Source organism: Ambystoma mexicanum, chromosome 3p (assembly GCF_040938575.1).
Source record: "Ambystoma mexicanum isolate Mex_15411 chromosome 3p, UKY_AmexF1_1, whole genome shotgun sequence".
Classification (NCBI taxonomy): domain Eukaryota; kingdom Metazoa; phylum Chordata; class Amphibia; order Caudata; family Ambystomatidae; genus Ambystoma; species Ambystoma mexicanum.
The window spans coordinates 740,635,527-740,654,437 of NC_090925.1; the positions used below are offsets into that span (position 1 = coordinate 740,635,527).

At 49.2% G+C, this 18,911-nt stretch overlaps 1 protein-coding gene across 2 annotated transcripts in view; it reads right to left on the reverse strand.

The window, feature by feature from the left end:
* The window catches only part of CFAP119 (cilia and flagella associated protein 119), a 306,589-nt gene that overhangs the window by 56,238 nt on the left and 231,440 nt on the right, over positions 1 to 18,911 (reverse strand). The window lies entirely within an intron of this gene.

The following is an 18,911-nucleotide window of genomic DNA, read 5'->3' on the forward strand; positions in this document are numbered from 1 at the left end:
TCAACAACACTATATCCCTCCCCCAGCCTTCATATTCCTTAGCCACAGGTCTCAGTGTACCAAGTGTGAAGAGGAAAGTCCTAATCAGTACCTCTGGTATGAGGCCCCTGTGTTTTCATGTGTCTCCCTGATTTTTTTACTGATGTTTTCTATGAGGGTCCTCATCTAAGGCCTCATCAAGGACAAAAATCATGTATGTGCCCCCGCTCATAAAACACTCTGTTCCCAGAGTAGGTCTCCTCACAGAGATAGATGTGTGGGCTCCATTGGTTGGTGGCAGCTCTTTAGATTTCTAGTGGGGTACAGCTGTACCCCTGGAGTATCCCTACAGTATGCCCCTGTGTTAATCCAGAATTGTGTCCAATAGCCTAAGGTTTTGCTCTACGAGGGTGTGAGTGGGATGCCTACAACTTGAAGGAACGAGTGCTACAGTTGGCAACACCATATTTTACCTGTTTTGTGAATGGTGTCTGGATTGAAAGGTGAATACAAATACATACAAATAAATACCTGGAAAGAAAGAAGTCTCCAAAAGCTGACGCTAATGATTCGGTGCCCGATAACATTTTGAACGGATGCCCAACTGATTGCTTGGAAACAGAGTTTGCGATCAGCCCCCAAGGTCCAACATCCATACCTGACCGAACGGGGGAGGGACATATTCTAAAGCACAGAAGAGCAAACTCTGCTGGCTCCGGAAAACTTCCAAGACTTGATATGACAGCTAAACGGCAAGAGGGAACAGAGTACACAGAAACCTATTCCCCTAAATCGGGGACCTTCATACAAGCACTGAAAGACACTGATGAACAAATATGGATTCAGTACCTAGGCCTGCACTGTACCACTCTTCCCTAAGTCTCTCAGCTTGCGACCATACACAAGCATGCAACCATACACAAATGAGACTGCTTCCTTCTTGGACATGGGGCCTCATTAACATTACTGTATACTGCTGCATTACTGTACCGTCCAACTAGAAGTTTGGCGGAAAGTTGGAGGATTCACCTCCAGCAATGAGCTGGAGGTAAATCTGACAACCTTCCGCCCTATTTTGGCAGAATTACTGCAGCAGTAATTCTGCTGAAATCCCCCATTGAGTCCAATGGAATCAAATAAATGGGGACTTACACAGTTTACTGCCACTTGTAATCTGGCAGTAATACCGCTGGACAAAGTGCCGGTAACGGTAATACCATTTGGTGGTATCTTGACAGATTTACCACCCATGTACCACCAAACTCGTAATGAGGCCCCATCTGGAGCTTTGCTCTAAAGACCTCTTAGCTTACTTGCAGTAGAAGGCACATGTGCTCACCAGCTGTTAGTACTCAAGGCATGCCACCCAGGCTCAGTGAGGTTTATCTGCAGAAAAATGCCTGCTGCAACCAATACATTGCTTGGATTCAGCCCTGTTGCATATCCGAGGAGGAAGGTAGAGTAACTTGTGGAACTGCCAGAACGACAGTTACACCACGGATAACTGTGATTTGACTGAAAAAAAAAATCAATTTGTTTTTTAGCGAAAAGAATCTATGGAAAAAAAAATCACTAAATGTTTAATTTTTTTTTTATTGGGGGGTCCCCCCAGGATCCCGTTTCCATATGTTTTAACACCTGCCCATCTGTTTTAACCCCTTAGCCCCCCCATATATATATTTCTTTTTCTTTTTTTTTTAACAATATTTATTAATTTTATTCAAACCAAACAACAATACAAACCAAACACGCAGTGCAATTTACAACAGTTCCATTATTCACTAATTAGTCTTGATCACTGCTCCCCCAATCCTACCCTCCTTTATGAGCCTACTTGTTCCTCACATTCAGTATCTGCTACACGTGGCAGGGTCTCGCCACCCTCGGATTCTGTTGGGTCCGATACTGCTCCAAACAGTTCTGCTATTAATAGTTTCCAAGCCATCAGGGTACCCACTTCTTCCTCCCCACTCATGCTGCTCGCCTCTTGCCATTCCATCGTTTCAGCCTCTGCCCATTTCTGCAACTCCTTCCACCATACCTCAACCCGTGGCTTGTGACGCGCCTTCCATTCCATGGCAATCCTTAGTTTTGCGAGCACATATGCCAAATCCCTTAGTTTCTCAACATGTTTAAGTTTCTGTGATCTGGGGAACCCTCCCAGCAAGCAGGCCCAAGCAGTGTTTATAATGAGCGTAACCCCCTTCTCCGCAAGTTTTTGTGCCATTTCCCCCCAAAAAAGCTCAATTATTGGGCATGACCAAAACATGTGTGTCATATCAGCGTTTTCCTTGTCGCATTTGGGACATGCCTGTCGCCCAGCGTTTTCAAACTTAGATATCCTCAGAGGAGTGGCATTTCTTGACACCTTGTGGTATCCCAGGGCACGTTCCCACATCCCATCCTCTATCGGGGCTCCTACCTCTGCTTCCCCGTCAAGTCTCAATTGTGTCAGCTCCTTTCCTACCTTAGTCATCACCATCTCATACAATCTAGAAATCTCGTGCCCCCCTTCTGAAATATCATATATTGCCTCCATGACAGCATCTGGTTCTTCTGCCAATACTGTTTCAGGCCACGTTTTTCCGAATTTCCTGCATCATCCTATGATACGTGACATATTGGCCCGTATGCAATCCCGCCTCTTCCCCAAGTCCTTCAAAGTCCCTAATCGTCCCCTCTTGCCAAATGTCCCCTAACGTTACCAGCCCCACCGATTCCAAGTAAGTCCTGATAATCACTCTCAGCTGCTTATCTCCCCCTGCCAATGCGACCAGCGGTACATGCCGCGAGCATGGGAATGGGTCCCCCATCATCCGGCATGCCCGCCGCCACATTTTCCACCCGAACCTCATCATCCCCGGGCGCTCACTCATTTCTGACTCAAGCAGCCAGATCATTTCCCTGAAGTAAAACGGGGCACTGTCCTGCCCAAACAACCTTAGTTCAGGGGTCGCTTCATCGGAGAGCCACTGAGCCACATATTGTAGCTGACTTGCCACATAATAAACCTCGAAATGAGGCAATTTGATCCCCCCTTTCTCATGGAAGTTCTGCAACTTCCATAGCACCAATCTGTTCCGAGTACCGTGCCACAGAAAGTCCCTACACATACTGTTCAGTTTAGCAAAACATTTCTTGGGTATCATATGTGGAATATTACTAAAATAATGTAGAAGCCTAGGTAAGACCACCATCTTAAGCATTGCCCCTCGTCCCATCATCGCTAGGGGCAACTTCTCCCAAAACTTCATGCATTTCCTGATTTTCTCAATGGCTATCTCGGTGTTGTGCCTATGTTCCTCTTCCGCCGTATGGTACACGTCTATTCCAAGGTAACGGAAAGAACTAACCGCCCATGGTATTTGTAACACCGGTAACCTTTCCACAGGAGCACCCTTATAGCTCCTTAGCGGGAATATGCTTGATTTTTGAGGATTCATCGCTATTCCGGACAGCCCCGCGTACCTCTCCATCACTTCCAGGACATACTGGAGATTTTCTTCCGGGTATTTCAAGTATAATAACAGATCGTCCGCATATAACGATATTAGGTGTCGTTCCCCCCTACCTCAATACCTATCGTGTCATATTGTTGCCTGAGGTATATTGCCAGGGGCTCCATGGCTAAAATGTATAGCATCGGGGACCAAGGGCACCCCTGCCTGGTGCCTCTACTAAGTTGCTCTCTCAGATATCACCGCTCCTGTTCGGACTCTTGCTAGCGGCTCACTGTATAGCATCTTCGCCCACCTTATGTAACCGGGCCCCATTCCGTACCCTCCCAGGGCTGCTAACAGCCATGGACACTTAACCGAGTCGAAAGCTTTTACCGCGTCTAAAGACACAATCGCCATTTTGCCCTCATTACTACCACCGCATTCGACCACCCGGTGGAGTCGCCTGTGGTTATGAGTTATGTTCCTATTCGGGACATAGCCTGTTTGGTCTGGGTGGATTAACTTGCTAATCACTCTTCGCAATCTGTTTGCCAGGACAGCCGTCAATATCTTGCTGTCCTGGTTTGGCATCGACAAAGGTCTGTAAGAACCACAGCTATGCCCCGGTTTGTTAGGCTTGGGAAGCGGTATTATGATCGCTTCTCTGAGCAACTCCGGCAACCGTCCCAACTCAAACGCTTCATTAAGCATTTCCAGCATTGGGGGGAGCACTTCCTCTCTACATACTTTATAAAATTCACTAGGGAACCCATCTGCTCCTGGGGCCTTACTGGTGGGCAGCTGCCTCACTACCTCTTCTAACTCCTCTAAAGTAATTGGTGCATCAAGCTCCTCTCTCTCCTCTCCACTTATCTTGGGCAGTCCTATATCTTCTAGTGTTTCGGTTATTTCCTCATGGCTGCTTCCCCCCTTATCCCCGTATAGCACCCTGTAATAATCCGCAAACTCCTTGTTGACTCCTTCTTGGGTGTCTGCTACCCCGCCGTCTTCTCTAGTTATCATTCTAATCAGGGGCCTAGGGGTTTCACTCTTGTACAACCACGCTAAGAGCCGTCCCGTCTTATCCCCACCCGCATGCTGGCTCTCTATATACTTTTTATAATTAAGGTTGCAGAGGCTTTCCCAGTATTCCGCACACTGTTGCTGTAGCTTACATACTAGCTCCATGTCCACGCTTCCACTTTTTTGTGCTTTTTCTAGTTCTTCCTCTGCTCTTTGTAGGTCAGCCAAGACCCCACCCTGTAGGCCCTTTGACTTAGCTATGGCAACCCCCCGCATCACTACCTTAAAGGCTTCCCACAATGTGCCAGCCGAGTCAACGCTACCAGTATTCACCTCAAAATAATTAGTAATCTCATCTCGTATATCTTCTCTAAAGACTGGATCTTTTTTGCGCCTCCGCTCGGAGGCGCCATGTCGGAATCTGCGCCCTCGGGGGGCAATATTGCCACCTGAGGACCAGGGCCGAGTGATCCGAGAGGACCCTCGCCTTATATTCTATCTGAACAATCTCTGTCATTACATCTGGCGTGGCAAAGAAATAATCAAGTCTTGTATGCAGCTGGTGCGGGGCTGAATAGTGCGAATATTGCTTCCCCAAAGGACATTTAGTTCTCCACACATCTGCCAAGCCAAAATCGTCTAGCAGCATCTGCAATGCTTTAGCCGCTGGGGTAGGCCTATCAATCCTGCCATCAGATCTGTCTACCTTGGGGTTCATTACACAATTGAAATCTCCACCCCGGATCACCGCACTACCCACACACATACTAAGATTGGTGCACAGAGTTCTGAAGTATGCCGCCGTGTTTTGATTGGGGGCATACGTATTTACAATGCATACCGCTTTACTCTCCACCAATCCTTTCAATATGACCATCCTCCCATCCACCTCCACCACTTCTTGCAATAGCTGGAACGGGACGTGCGGCGCCACCCAGACAAGCACTCCTCTAGCATAAGCAGAGTATGGCGAGCCAACTACAATGCCTCTCCATTTCTTCCCTACCAACTCCATCTTCTCCCGCGTCAGATGCGTCCCCTGCAACAATGCAATATCTATCTTTTGCCTTCTCAAATACAGCATGACCTTATTCCTTTTCAAATAGCTGTTAAGTCCCCTGACATTCCACGTAATTATCTTAAGGTCTCCCATGGCTCGTTAGTGCTCCCTTCCCTTACCTCCCGCCGATCCCTCCTGCCCGCGCAATACAGATACATCCATCTAGCTCGTCTATGTAGGCTCACGTTAAGACGAAAACTCCCCATAATTATATGCACACCAAACTCCCCACCTCCCTCGCCTCCCTCCCCTCCCTCCTCCCAACCCTTCCCAAACAACACACCCACCTTACCCTCCCCCTTCCTCTTCCCCCCTTTAACTGTTGCCCAGCTCCATCCCTGGATCTCAGGCACCCCCGCATCTAGCTCTTTCTGGCTCTCGCCTGAACTCGAAGCTCCGCAGGGTGAGGTTGCCCTAGTGGCTAAGTTACCGCAACTATAAACAATGTTCGGGGGGTAGGGTGCTCTCGCCCTGCCGCTCCTGTTTTGCATCAGTTCAACTACACATTGCTGTACATTTTACGTTAAGTGTACGCACCACTATATTCCAGTTCTTTAAGTACGTCACAGTTCAATGTGTCCCAGCCACATATCAACCTTACTTAGTTGCTCCCCTTAGCCTTAATCTCAATCATAGGCGCTGCCAGGGTGGTCCCTCTGCGCCATATCAATATACATACAGTATCCTAGTCACTTATCGTGTTCCTCTTGAGGCCGCTCCGTATCCCATTCCGGGCAGCCCTGCAGGTCCAGCCATGTCGTTGCTTCCTCTGGAGTCTCAAAAATGTACGTTTTACTCTTGTGCAGCACCTTCAATTTCGCAGGGTACAGAAGCATGTATTTTATGCCAGCCATGCGCAGCCTCCTTTTGATCACCACATAGCTGTACCGTTGTCTCTGGACCAGCATTGTGTAGTCAGGGTACGCCGTAATGGTGCTTGTAGCCCTTACAATCGTTCCCCCTTTCCGGAAGTATTCCAATATCTTCTCGCGATCTTTATAGTTCAGTATTTTTGCGATTATTGCCCAGGGAGGAGCCCCAGGTTTCGGCTTCCTCATAAGGGCTCTGTGCGCCCGCTCCACTGCAAATCCTTGCAAGAGTTTTTCGTCTCCTATTTCTTGTAGAAGTAGGTTCTCAACGTAGTCTGTCGGGTCCTGTCCTTGCTCTCCTTCCGGCAAGCCAACCACACGGATGTTATTCCTTCTTGCTCTCCCTTCCGCTTCCTCCACCCGGTTCTCTAGGTTAGCTACTTGTTGCTTCAGCACATGAACCTCCTTAGCGTTGTTGGAGCTGGTGTCCGTATTGATTTGCACTGCGCTCTACAGGTTGCTCGTTCTCTCTGCCAACGCCCTAACATATTGCCTTAGCAGGGTAACTTCTATGCCTACTGCGTCTATTTTAGCCTCCAGTGATGTGCGCAGGTCCGACATCGCTGTTCCCCATGAGTCTCTCAGCTCCATGATAGCTGCTAATATTTGGTGATTGTCAGTGCCCACAGTGCTTTCTACTGGTGCTGTCAAGCCTTTGGGCGCCGCGACCACAGGAGACTGTTGTTTTGTAGCAAATGCCTCCATTGTGGGTTGCTTGTTCTTGTTCTTGCTTACAGCCCCACGCCCCGTCATCTTGCGGCCTCAGTTATGCGCCTGTGGTTACTTGTTCTCAGTTGTGTTGATCCTGCTCCTCAGAGTTGATATGTCACCAGTGCATCTCCCCGGTTCGGAGAAGGTTTCCCAGAGGGGCCCCAGCGTAGACTTGTGTTTGCTGGCGAATCCTAGAGTGGATTGTGTCCTCCCACATTTGGGGTTGTCTTATTGTTTCTTCGGGGCTGCGCTTCCCTTTTTATTATCACCTGTCTACCAGAGTCTTTGCATGCTGCACATCACTGTTTACATCCACAGCCGCCCCTCTTCCATCTACATCCGCTAGGATTCACTTTGCATATCGTGCCTTTCTGTGGTAGCATCCACTCTTTACCCCTTTGGCTCCACAGGGGTCATCTGCTCATCCTCAGCCCCTTAGAATATCCACTGCTCCCACTTCTATGTTCTACCTTGTCCCTCAATGCAATGAGGTATCTTCCTTGTAGCCAGTCTAGTTGTCTTTTGTTGTATCCTCCGGTAGCCTTTGCTACCAGGGGCTCATTTCCGACCTCACCAGCCGCTATCGTACTCCATAAGCAGCCTTCGTTTACCTCTGCTGCCCATGCTGCTTAAAGTCCACGTTATGTGTGTCGGTTTGGCTCACACGCTTCACTGCCTCCCGTGTAGCCGCCCCGAACTTCCGCATCCATTCCAGGCATCAGCTGTGTACCCTGCGTCGCAACAATGTTTCGTATGATCCTGATGCCCGGCTTTTATTTAAAGAAATGCTCAGATGGCCGCTCCGACTGCGCTCGACAGCATCAGGTCCACGCAGCCCGCTCCAACGATAGATCTCCCGGGGGAGCCACGCCCGCACAACAATGTACCTTTGGTATGCCGCTCCTTAGCTTCCCTCCGTCAGCTATTTCATACGAACCTCCATCAAGCAGGCAGGCTCCCCGCCCGGTGCAAGCTTTCCGTTTCGTTATGCGTTATCAGGCTTCGTGACCCTGACTGCCGAGGATCTGGATTCCTTTGTAATCCGCCATTTTGTGGGACTGCACGCCCACCGAGCCGCGCATAAAGACACAGATATCTCGGACACGCTCACTCCGATTAATCTACAAATTGCTACGGCCGTGGGGCACACCTTCCGATGCCTTAACTTGCTATTTCTGGAACTCTTAGTCCACTTTCAGTGCAGTAACACGGATCGACGTCGGATCACCAGGAGCTGCTGTCCAGGAGCACGTCCTACTCCATGGCTAGTGTTAGGGAGAAGTCTCTCTTTAGGCCGAATTTCCTAACTTAGTGAGTCCCCCAGCGGCTTTGCTGGATTTCTGGAGTTTGTTTTTTTCTCCTGCCAAGAGTGAGACTCTTTTTCTCCCACCCTTGGACATGATTTATGGTGTTCCTTTGACTGTTAATGTGTTTTATGAGCTATGGGGTCCTTTACTCCATAGGGTCTCATGTGTTTTTACTATGTGTGTTACACAGCACCTTCCGTGCAGTGACACAGGGGTGTCATAGTGACACCCCACCATAGACTCCATACCCTGGGACTGACTACTGTCTCCCAGGGCGTGTAAAGTCACCATTGGCTTTACTAGTCCCAAATTATTAACAGAAACCAGTACAAACCATCATATTGTGGAAGTACTGGTTGGGGCAATTTGATTGCCCCGGGGTCCGTTAGTCGAGGGGGCACGTCTCCGTCCCCCCTGATCGAGTTTTGGCTGGTGGCAGTGGATACTACTTTTTATATTCGACCGCGAATATATCCCTATGGGATTTTCCCATTGTTCAAGGCTACCAACTTTAATTATTTAATTCTCATAGCCTCGAACATTCCGCCGGTTTATTTAATTAATATTAATTCGCCTTTTGGTATTTTTTGCCAGGACTCGATTCTAAAATGGCGTTTGTGTTCTCTTCTGTGACTCCAACCCAAGTCGAGCCCTTTGTTCCACTTTTTGGCGGGCTTCTCCACAGAAGCCTCCAAAAGCGGTGCCACTCTGTCTGGGTACCACAGGGGGTGTGGGAGGGGGTTTAGGCACCCTGGACTGAGTTACCTTGGTAACTCAAGTCGCACTCTTGTGTGATTGGCCGGCTCACCACTTAGCATGTTTGATTGACAGCTGGGCTGAGTGAATGGGGGTATGCTGCATAAAAGCAGGGCTTTGGGGACTGGAACTTCAGAAGTCACCACAGGACCTGAGAATCCGACGAGGGAGAAGCTGAGCCGACCTACCACGACGACACCACCGGTGGAGCCCTGCGGAACCGACTCACCACTTCCCGACGACAGAGAAGATCTCCCGGCTGGAGAGGCTTCTTCCCCTGACTGGTGGGCACAACCAGTTTACCTTCTTCTCTTCGCACCCCAGACCGGCTTGTGGTCGAATTGCCCGTGCCAAGCACCCCGGCAACCGGATAGCAACTTACCACTGGACCGCTAAGCAACGGACCGCTCCTTTTACCTGAGACAACTCCACGGCTGGTTTCTTCCCTGGCAGTGCAACGGACTCCTGTCTTCCTCCCCGACGAGATCTTCTCTTCCCCCGGACGAAGCACCGACTTGCACCCGCTGCCAGGAACAACTGCCCCCGCTGGAGTATTCTCACCACTTTAAGGTACCGTGTCCTCCAGGCCTCCCTTTCTAAAGATTGCTACAAGGTAATAATAATCCCTTAACCTTCTTGACTGGGCTGGCCGCCTTGACCCTCTAACTGGTCCCTTTCTTTGGTCCAACTCCTTTTTGAACCGTTACAAAACTTTTCTGCACTGCAACCGTGTGACCATGGACACATTTAGTTTTGATCCTCTTAAAGCGGATCCGGCCTACTGACTCTAAACTCACGGTGTTACTTTGCCTTCCTCTCTTGTTGTGTTCATGAAAAAGTGTTGGGATCTGTTTCAATTTATTCTCTGCTTTTCTCTCCCTTTTTAAAACGAATTATTAGAGTGCCATCTACGTTAAGCGCTCACCGCTGTCTGAAAATAAGTGGGGCTTTACTTAAGACTTGTCTAATATTCTTTTAAGGGAGTGTATATCTTTTAGTGACCGTGTTTTTGGATTGCTTACTATTAGTGCCTGTGTGTTTTTCTAGATGTGGTTTTAAATAAATAATTATATCTCTTTTACACCAAGCTCTGGTCAGTGTTTACTTGTTCTATTGTGTTCTTTTGACCTATTGTGAATACTAGATTCAAAATGGCAGGTGAGCTTTTGGGTGCTCGGCATGAATTTCGCTTCAGTCCCACATTGCTGCGCACAGACCCACAGGTGCCGTTGCTTATGGTGAACATGGCACAAACAGAGGGCTGAGACTCGATAAAAGCCACACACCCTGCGGCTTCAGTGTGGGAGTTAGATGCTGGTGAGAAAGGAACATGCAGCAGAAAGGAAGCTGTGGCAGATTTGTGGCCAAAGAAGGCTGTTTGGAGGCAGAGAGTAGCAGGAGGAGAACATTGAAGGAGGTAGCAAGGATGTGTAAAGAGGGTGGTGGAAAGTGTTAGATCGGCACCTCTTGTGCGCCGTATCCGGAGGGCCCACTCCCAATGATACGCGGGAGCCGGGATGTGCAACAGAACCTTCTTTATTCAACATTAGGCGGCAACTGCCAAACCCTGGATCCCGCCCCTTCCCACGCCCCAGCGTAGTGTAGTGTCCTGTATGCGCGGACCGCAAACGGCGGTCCACCCACAAAACAATGTGGGCTGGCTGACATCTCCCCCCTTTTAACGTGCAAGTCCACTCCTGCTCCTTACCCCATTTCTTCTATGAGGCGTAGCGGTTTTATGCGGTTCCGTTGTGGTCGTCTTGCCCTGCTTGGGGTTGCCTCTTCAATGGGTTGCATCATGGTGTTTCGCTCACCCTCTGACTCTTCCCCATCGCCTAGATAGGGTCCATCCCTTGCTCTGTCTTCTTCACTGTCCCTGTTTCTTTCCCACTCTTCTCCCTGGTTAGACGTCACTCTTTTGAAGCGCGATATGTTTCGGGTCACGGTCGAGCTGTCCTGTCTCTGGGCCGTCACCATCGTGCCTTTCTTTTGCGTCACCACCAGGGGTGTGGGGGCATACGTAGCTTCTTGCTTGCGAGTCTTTGGTTGTTGGAACCAGACCTCATCTCCAGGCTGTATGAGGTTTTCCCGGGCTTCTTTTGCGGTCGGTGACTTCTTTCATTTTTGCTTTTCTTTCGTCGTCGTTGGCCTTTGCCTCCTGCTCAAGTGCCGTCGGTTCTCGAGGCCGGGGGATCTTCCGGTAGTCTCGTTGTGATTGGTCTCCTGAACATGAGGTCCACAGGACATATCCCTGTCGTGCTATGTGGGGTGTGCATGTATTCTCTGAGCAGTTGATTTAGGGCCTGCTCGAATGGTTTGTTTTGTACATGGGCGATTTGGAGGGTTCTCTTGATGCTGGCCATGAATCTTTCAATCATGCCATTTGCCTGTGGTCACCGTGGAGTTATCTTGCGATGCTGGAAGCCCATGTATTTGGCAAAGTTTTGGAAGTCGTGGCTTATGAATGAGAGGCCGTTATCCGACTTTAAGATCTTAGGGATTCTGTATGCTGACAGCATTCGGTCAAGCGCCGGGATGATGCTCGACGTTGAGCTGCTTTCTACGATTTGTGCCTCTGGGAATCGTGAGTGCTCATCCATGAGTACTATTACATGTGTGCCATCGCTCAGTGGTCCAAATAGGTCTACGGCGAGTTCTTCCCACACTTGTTTTGGTAAAGGCGATGTCTGCAGTGGATTTGGGTGTGGTGGTGTTGATACCTGTGCGCAGACGCGACAACCACCTACTATGTCTTCCATCAGTCTGTCCAGCTGTGGGAACCATACCTTCAGACTGAGAAGGCGCTTCATCGCGACCACCCCTCGGTGGCCTTCATATGCTAGGTGCACCGTTTTGTCTCCGAGTGTTCTCGGAATGACCACCTTGCATCCTTTTAGTAATATGTGGTCATCTACTACTGTCAATTCGTCTCGCACTTGATCGAGCCATTTGACATCTTCTTGTGTGGGTTCTGCCTCAGACCTTGCTTGTTGTCTCATGCGCATCTTCTTGTTGTTCTGGAGACAGTGTTGCACGATTCGCAGGGCGGGTCACATTCAGATTGAGTGGTGAGCTCTGTCCACCCCACCGGCAGCGGTTGAAGGTGGTGAACCACGTAATTTATGTAGGCATCTGCGATGGAAGGTCGTGTCTCTGTGGACGCTGCGTGATGCCGGGACAAGTAGTCCGCCGGATTTTCGTCCTTCCCAGGGCGATGCCGCACAGTGAATTTATAGTCCTGTAGGCGTAGGCCCCACCGGGCAATTCTTGGCGGCATTCTGGCCTTTGGGTCGCCATATATAGTGAGCAGTGCCTGATGGTCCGTGATTATTGTGAACTCCTTGCCAAACAGGAACAGATGAAAATATTTGCAGGCCCAAACTACTGCCAAACTTTCTTTTTCCGCCTGCGAGTATGCCCGTTCTGTGGCCGTGAGGCTCCTGCTGGCGTATGCCACTATGTATATGTTGTGTGGGTCTGTCGGGTCCTTCTGGGCGAGTATGGCGGCCAGTCCTACCGGGCTGGCGTCGACAATGACTTCGGTGTCCCGACGAGCATCAAAATATGCCATGTCTCCGGCTTGTGAGATGGCATTTCGGATGGTTTCAAAAGCCTTTTGACACTCCGGGGACCATATGAATGGTGTGTCTTTGCACGTGAGCAGGCGTAGGGGGTTGCTCACGGTCGCATAGTCCTTCAGATATCTTGCGCAATAGCTGGCTAGCCCTAGGAATGAGCGTAGGTCAGTGACGTTTTCGGTTGGTGTGGCCGAGTTGAGTGCTTTAACTTTGTCCGGGTCCGGTCTCATCCCGTTTTCTGAGAAAATGTGACCGAAAAACCTTAGGGACCCTTTCGAGAATTCACATTTTGTCTTGTTAAGAGTGAGTCCCGCTTCTTGAAGGGCTTGGCACACTCTATGTAACGCCAGGTCATACTCCTCTTGTGTTTTCCCATATAACAGCACATCATCCGAGTAGTTCAGACAGTTTGCGACATGGCGGATTACTTTGTGTATTTCCTCTTGGAATATTTCGGCGGCCGAAGAGATGCCGAAACTGAGTCTTTTGTATTGAAAAAGGCCAAGATGGGTAACAAACGTGGTAATATATCGAGACTGTGGGGAGATTTCTATTTGATGATATCCTTTGTTAAATCCAATTTTGAGAACATTTTTGCCCCATGAAGGATGTGAATCATGTCTGTGATTCTTGGTGCCTGATGCCTTTCCCTTTCGATGGCCACGTTGGCCCTGCGCATGTCGACACACAGGCGTATGGATCCGTCCGGGGATTTTTTGGGGACGGAGACAATGGGCGACACCCAGGGCGTGGGGCCAGAAACTGGTTCAATGACGTTCATTTTGATCAGTTTATCCAGCTCGTCCTCCACCTGCCTTTGTATATTGATGGGAATGCCTCGATAGTGTTGTGCCACTGGTTTGATGAGTGGATTGATGTGAAGATGAACCTTTTTTCCTTTTAGTTTTCCGAGTCCACGGAAGAGATTAGGGAATGATTGTTCAATGGTGTCTGGTTTGGAAAAGTACTTGTGGGCCATCAGCTGGTATAGGATGTGTACGAGGCCCATGTCCACTGCCGTGCGAAAACTTAGTATGCATCCACTGTTAGCTTCAGTTTTCAAAATATGTAAGGGAATCTTGGCTGAATGTTCTTTGTGAGTGCACCATGCTGTGATCGTGCCTATGCAGGGTAGGGGTGTCGTGGCTCCGTACGGATATATGTCCACCGTGGCTGGTTTTATTTTGGGCATTGGTGTGAGCGACTTGAGTTCTTGTTCACTAATAATATTAACCGTCGCTCCTGTGTCTATCAGAAATTTCATCGGGGTGTTATTGACGTGTAGAATGAGGGTGGGGCTGTGCTGCATGGCCGCGGTGTTATCGTTGAGGGCCCACACATATCCCTTTTTCCTCTGGTCCTCCTCCGACGAGGGGGACTCGCTGCTGGTAGAGGGCCGCATTTCGATGTATCTGACAAAACGTCTTCTTTGAGGGCGTCTCGCTTCTTCTTGAGGTCGTCTCTCTTCGCGCGAGTATGCGTTTCTTCGGTCCTTTTCCTCCCTCTTGTAGACTGGGCAGTCAGAGTCCCCTCTTGATCTCGTAGGGCTTTGGCGGGTGTATTTTCCCTTTCCTGGGGTCGATGTCTGTTTGGGGATGGTCCTGGTGCATTTTTGCACATTGCCCTTTAATGGTCCATACCCCCGCAAGCGGCGCACTGTTGCCCTAGCGCCGGACAGACTCCCATGTGCGGGTATTCATAGCCACACTTGTAACATGTGGCATCGGGCGTTTGTTGCCTTGAGGGGGGTTCGCATATAGCTTGTTAACCATGTCAACGTTTTCCGAGTGTTGTTGAATGGAGACTTTCCCCAGGTTGTCTAATTGTGAGTCTACTGCGGCCTCCATGCGGGCCAGCGCCAGAATTTCTTCGAGAGGTCTCTACTTCTGCAGCAATTGTTTCCGAAACGGTTGAGAGAGACAGCCTGCGATGACTTGCGATCTGAGTGCCTCTTCATTCGAATATTTGTGGAATTCGCAATGTTTGAGTTTAATGCGAAGACGCATGACGAAATTGTCGATTACTCTCCTTTTTCTTGTCGTGTGAAAAATATGACGTTCATAGTCGACGTTTGTGTGTGGGGCAAAGTATTCCGACAGTTTGGCATGAAGTTCTTGGTACATTACAGTGTCTACGTTCAACAGTTCACCTGCAATGTCTCTTACTGCCGGCCCCACTGGCATGAAGAGTGTGTTCTTGAGTCTCTCGTTGTCTGTTAACCCGATGGCTCCGGCATAAAATTTGAAGTCCCGCAGCCATGTGGTCCAGCGCGGCCCTAGGTTTGAGGTGTCTCGTGTCTCAAACGGGCTGGGCATGTGCATCACTTGTGATGAACCGCCGGCGAACTGTGGTTGTGGTTGGTCAACTACTTGGGGGTTGTCAGCCCCTCCTGAGGACGACGCGGTCGCAAGCGCTGGGTCTGACATGTCTGCGTATCAGAAGTGTAATTTCACTGGAAACTGGGGCCCTATTTGGGTGTTCTGGCCGTAGGAATTTATGCTGAATGGCTATAATATCTTACTTGAAGGCACATGTATCTCACGTGCGAGGGGCTCCCTTGCGAGCGTTTTGTTGAGAATTATCCTCAGCGTGCCTTGAGCTGCTGGATTGTGAAGACATGAGGGTATGTGTCTTCCGTGTGCCTCGGTGCGATTGCAACGCTGCCTGCTATGCGTGGCGAGGCGGAAAGTCTTTATGTCCTGCTCTGGAGTGTTGGAGGCGGGGTGTGCTACCACTGTGGGGCGTTCGTGACGCTTACTGCCCGACATGGCCTGCTTCCTGGGGCCCGTCGTCCGCTGCCGTGGTGTCTTGCCGTTCCCCTTCGTTCGCTCGTGCCGCTGCTGCCACGTGACTCTCACCGTGTGTAGCGGTGCTGTGTTCATTGCACCACTGCTGCCACGGGAATCTCTCCATGCGCAGCAGGTTCCTGTGGGCGTGCTGCGTTTGTCTGCTGTGCGCTCCGGGTGCAGGGACCTCCCGGTTTATCTTCCATTGCCTCACTTATAATCTGCTTCTGGGGTTGGTGGGTTGGGTGTTCGGCATCTCATTTCTGTTTGGCAAGGAAATTCTCAGTTCATTCCCTGTCTGTTCTTGATTACGTTATCCTTGCTACGTTCTGAGTATTTTTCATTGCTCCCAGGTAAACTCTGCGAGTGGGAGCCCTGAAAAATAAAAGAGAAAGTTGTCCAGAAAAAGTACTCGGAGGCATCATGTGACCAAGAGTGCTACCTTTGGTAACATGCATAGCACACGAGGAGGCAATAGGGATTAGGGCCCCCCAGCTCGCTATTCCCACTTCTGAAAGGGGTCCCTGTTCCCCCCCGACAGGGTCATGACCTTGACCCTGTCACGTATGTTAAAGCAAGAATTGTTGAACCCAAGGAGAAGCCATCCTATTGAGTTATGGAACATTGTGTTGAGTTGCTTTCCATTACTTATTTGGCCTAACCCTGAATATACCTCAAACGACCCCTACTTGAAATATCTCTCTCTGTGAATACCTCTGGTTGGTTCTACTCCGCTACAAGACAGTATTCTTCCTTTTCTCAAGGCATCTCCAGAAAATAGTGTGCCTCTGTGCATGGTCAGACAGAGACAATAATTTCTTTTGGCACAATGAAACCATGGCAACTGTCATTTGCTCAATGTTTTATTACCTTCATTTTCATTGTAACCCAAGCTGAGGCTAAGCATCTCCATGACCTGCACCCCAGGCAGTCACCTGGTTCCCCTGCATTTTGCTCGGTCTACTTATTCGTCTGGCCTCTGTCACGGCCGAAGGCATCAACACACAACTTGAAGGCCAGCAATGATGTTCGAGTGGTTTACGGACAACAACAAAAAGTATTGGAAAGATTCACTGAGGCCACACACTGGGCCACAAAAGTATTAACTTGTCAATTCTGTTTCAGAATTGCGGTTCTCGGTCCTTCCCTCTCTCACCAAAGGTTCTGCCACCCTGGCCAAGGATAATCACTCAGAGTCTTTGGGGTTGCAAGTGTTCCTATACTTCTTTCTTTTCTTTGCTTTCAGAAGATTCACCCATGTCTTTTGTTGCACTTTTCATGAAGCTAGTTCCTAGACCAGTCCTAGGCTCAATATACATCAACTTTGTCACCAGGATTCTTCCCTAAACCCACCGACTAGGGGTTAACAGCAAGCCTGAGGACAAGGGCATACAGCACCTCAGACGGTTAACTCCCCAACAGACCCGTTCAGAGGCATCGGGAAAAGACTGCACCCACACAGAGTCTTCTGCACTAACAAGCGACTTGCTGAGGGTAACATTGAGCATTCACAGTCATGTACTGCACAACATGCCAAGCAACGCAGCACTAGGTTTCAGGAAGAACAAACCTAGGCATGTCTCTGCTGCCCAGGGTTGCACACCAAACCTGGAAAACCCAACTGGATACCCTCAGGACATTATGGTGCCTGGAAGTCTGGAAACGCCAGTCCAATATGTACCATTGGAGGAGCATTGCCTACGAAGCATTGGTGCTCCTCCTGATACAGGCATATTGCCCACAGAAGCACCTGCATTCAACTTGCATGTGCATTGGTCAGTCCCCCTACAAAAGCTGTATTTGAGCACACCTTTTCTGCCACCATGACATCATTTTGGAGGTTTTACCACAATCTACTCCACTGTATCAGTACAAAACACTAGGACATTGACTGAGTACTAAAACATCAGATGTACCCTCTCCTCTATGGCCACAGTATGTGCCTCACAAGCACCTCCAAATGCCACTGCCCCCATTAGCGCTCTGCCTGTCAGAGGATAAGAGCGAACCAGTTCCTATTACCACAGATGACACTGCAGATGAGATAGAAGACCAGGGCGGAAAAAAAACAATTGGTGAGGATATTCCATGAACGAATTTGTGATGTCATGGAGTTTCTGAAGCTACCCATGCCTGAAACTCCCCCATTACAGACAAGTGTTTCGGCAGATGTGCTTTTACAAAAGGCAGATAGGACGGGGGCTCCCCTTCAGGCAGACATCAAGCAAGCAAATAAATATGGGAAAAGCCTCAGAATATCCATACTAGACGGTAGGTACCACCCGGACAGAAAGAAAAATGATTCAAACCCACCAGCACTATCCACAGTGACCTCTGCCTCTGGAAGCAGGGAAAGCACCCTTCCTCTATTACTTCACCCCAAGGGTAACCTGTGCTAACCTCTTGGGGAAGGGAGAAACGGCCACGAGCAAAAAGGTGTTTTCCAAATGTGACTTACATCTGGAACAGGCCCACACAGATTCCAGCTTGGCAACATGTAAAAGTAAATTCTGGAGAGAAATGGAAGACTTCTCAACATACCTTATCTGAGACCGCAAAGAACAATTGCTTACAGGGCTTAGAGGAGCAAAGACGTGTGCACATGACAGGTTTGAGTCGGCCGCAGATCATGTAGACAAAGCGGCATGGAGGATGTGCTTAGGTCGTGATATGAGGACAGTGGTCTGGTTGAAAAGCACTAAGCTACTCCTTCAGGTTCAAAGAAAAATAAGAGCCCTCCCTTTTGATGGTCCCACACTCTTCCACTCATCCACATACTGGAACTTAATAAAGAAGAGGCTCACACATTCATCGTCCATCTCTAAGCCAGCCTGAACAATCAGCTTCGCCCTTCAACAAAAAGGCCAATGTGCTAGTAGTGGTATGATTATCAATAATGGATCCCCATTATCAGAACAAGATGCACCCATTTAGGCACAATCCGGCCTAAGGGTTTTTACCAAGATAATGGACATATCTGTGTCTTCAAAGGATACATATTTGCCTCTATGTGTACGTCTAGGTAATCCGTCTCAGGTCAAGTATTCAATTGATTATGTACAACTGGCTTATGGGATGGGCCTCACAGTAAACCAAGAGCAATCTACATTGACCCTACCCAGAGATTCAGGCACATTGGCTTAAACTGGGATATCAAAGTGGGGAACGTCTTCCCTCCTTTGGAGAGGATTCTGGATCAACACTCTTTCTGCATAGAATTTCTCAAGAGCCTCTCTATATGGGTCTCCTTCTCCCCACTGCCGCTTATGAGGACACTATCGCTCCTCACTAACGAGTTATGGGGGGTTCTAGATTACGGAGAGGTCTGCAACCTCTGAGATCCAGAAGAGTCCCTTCTACTTCAACCATCTGGAGCTGAAAGTGATTTATCTGGCAAAGAAA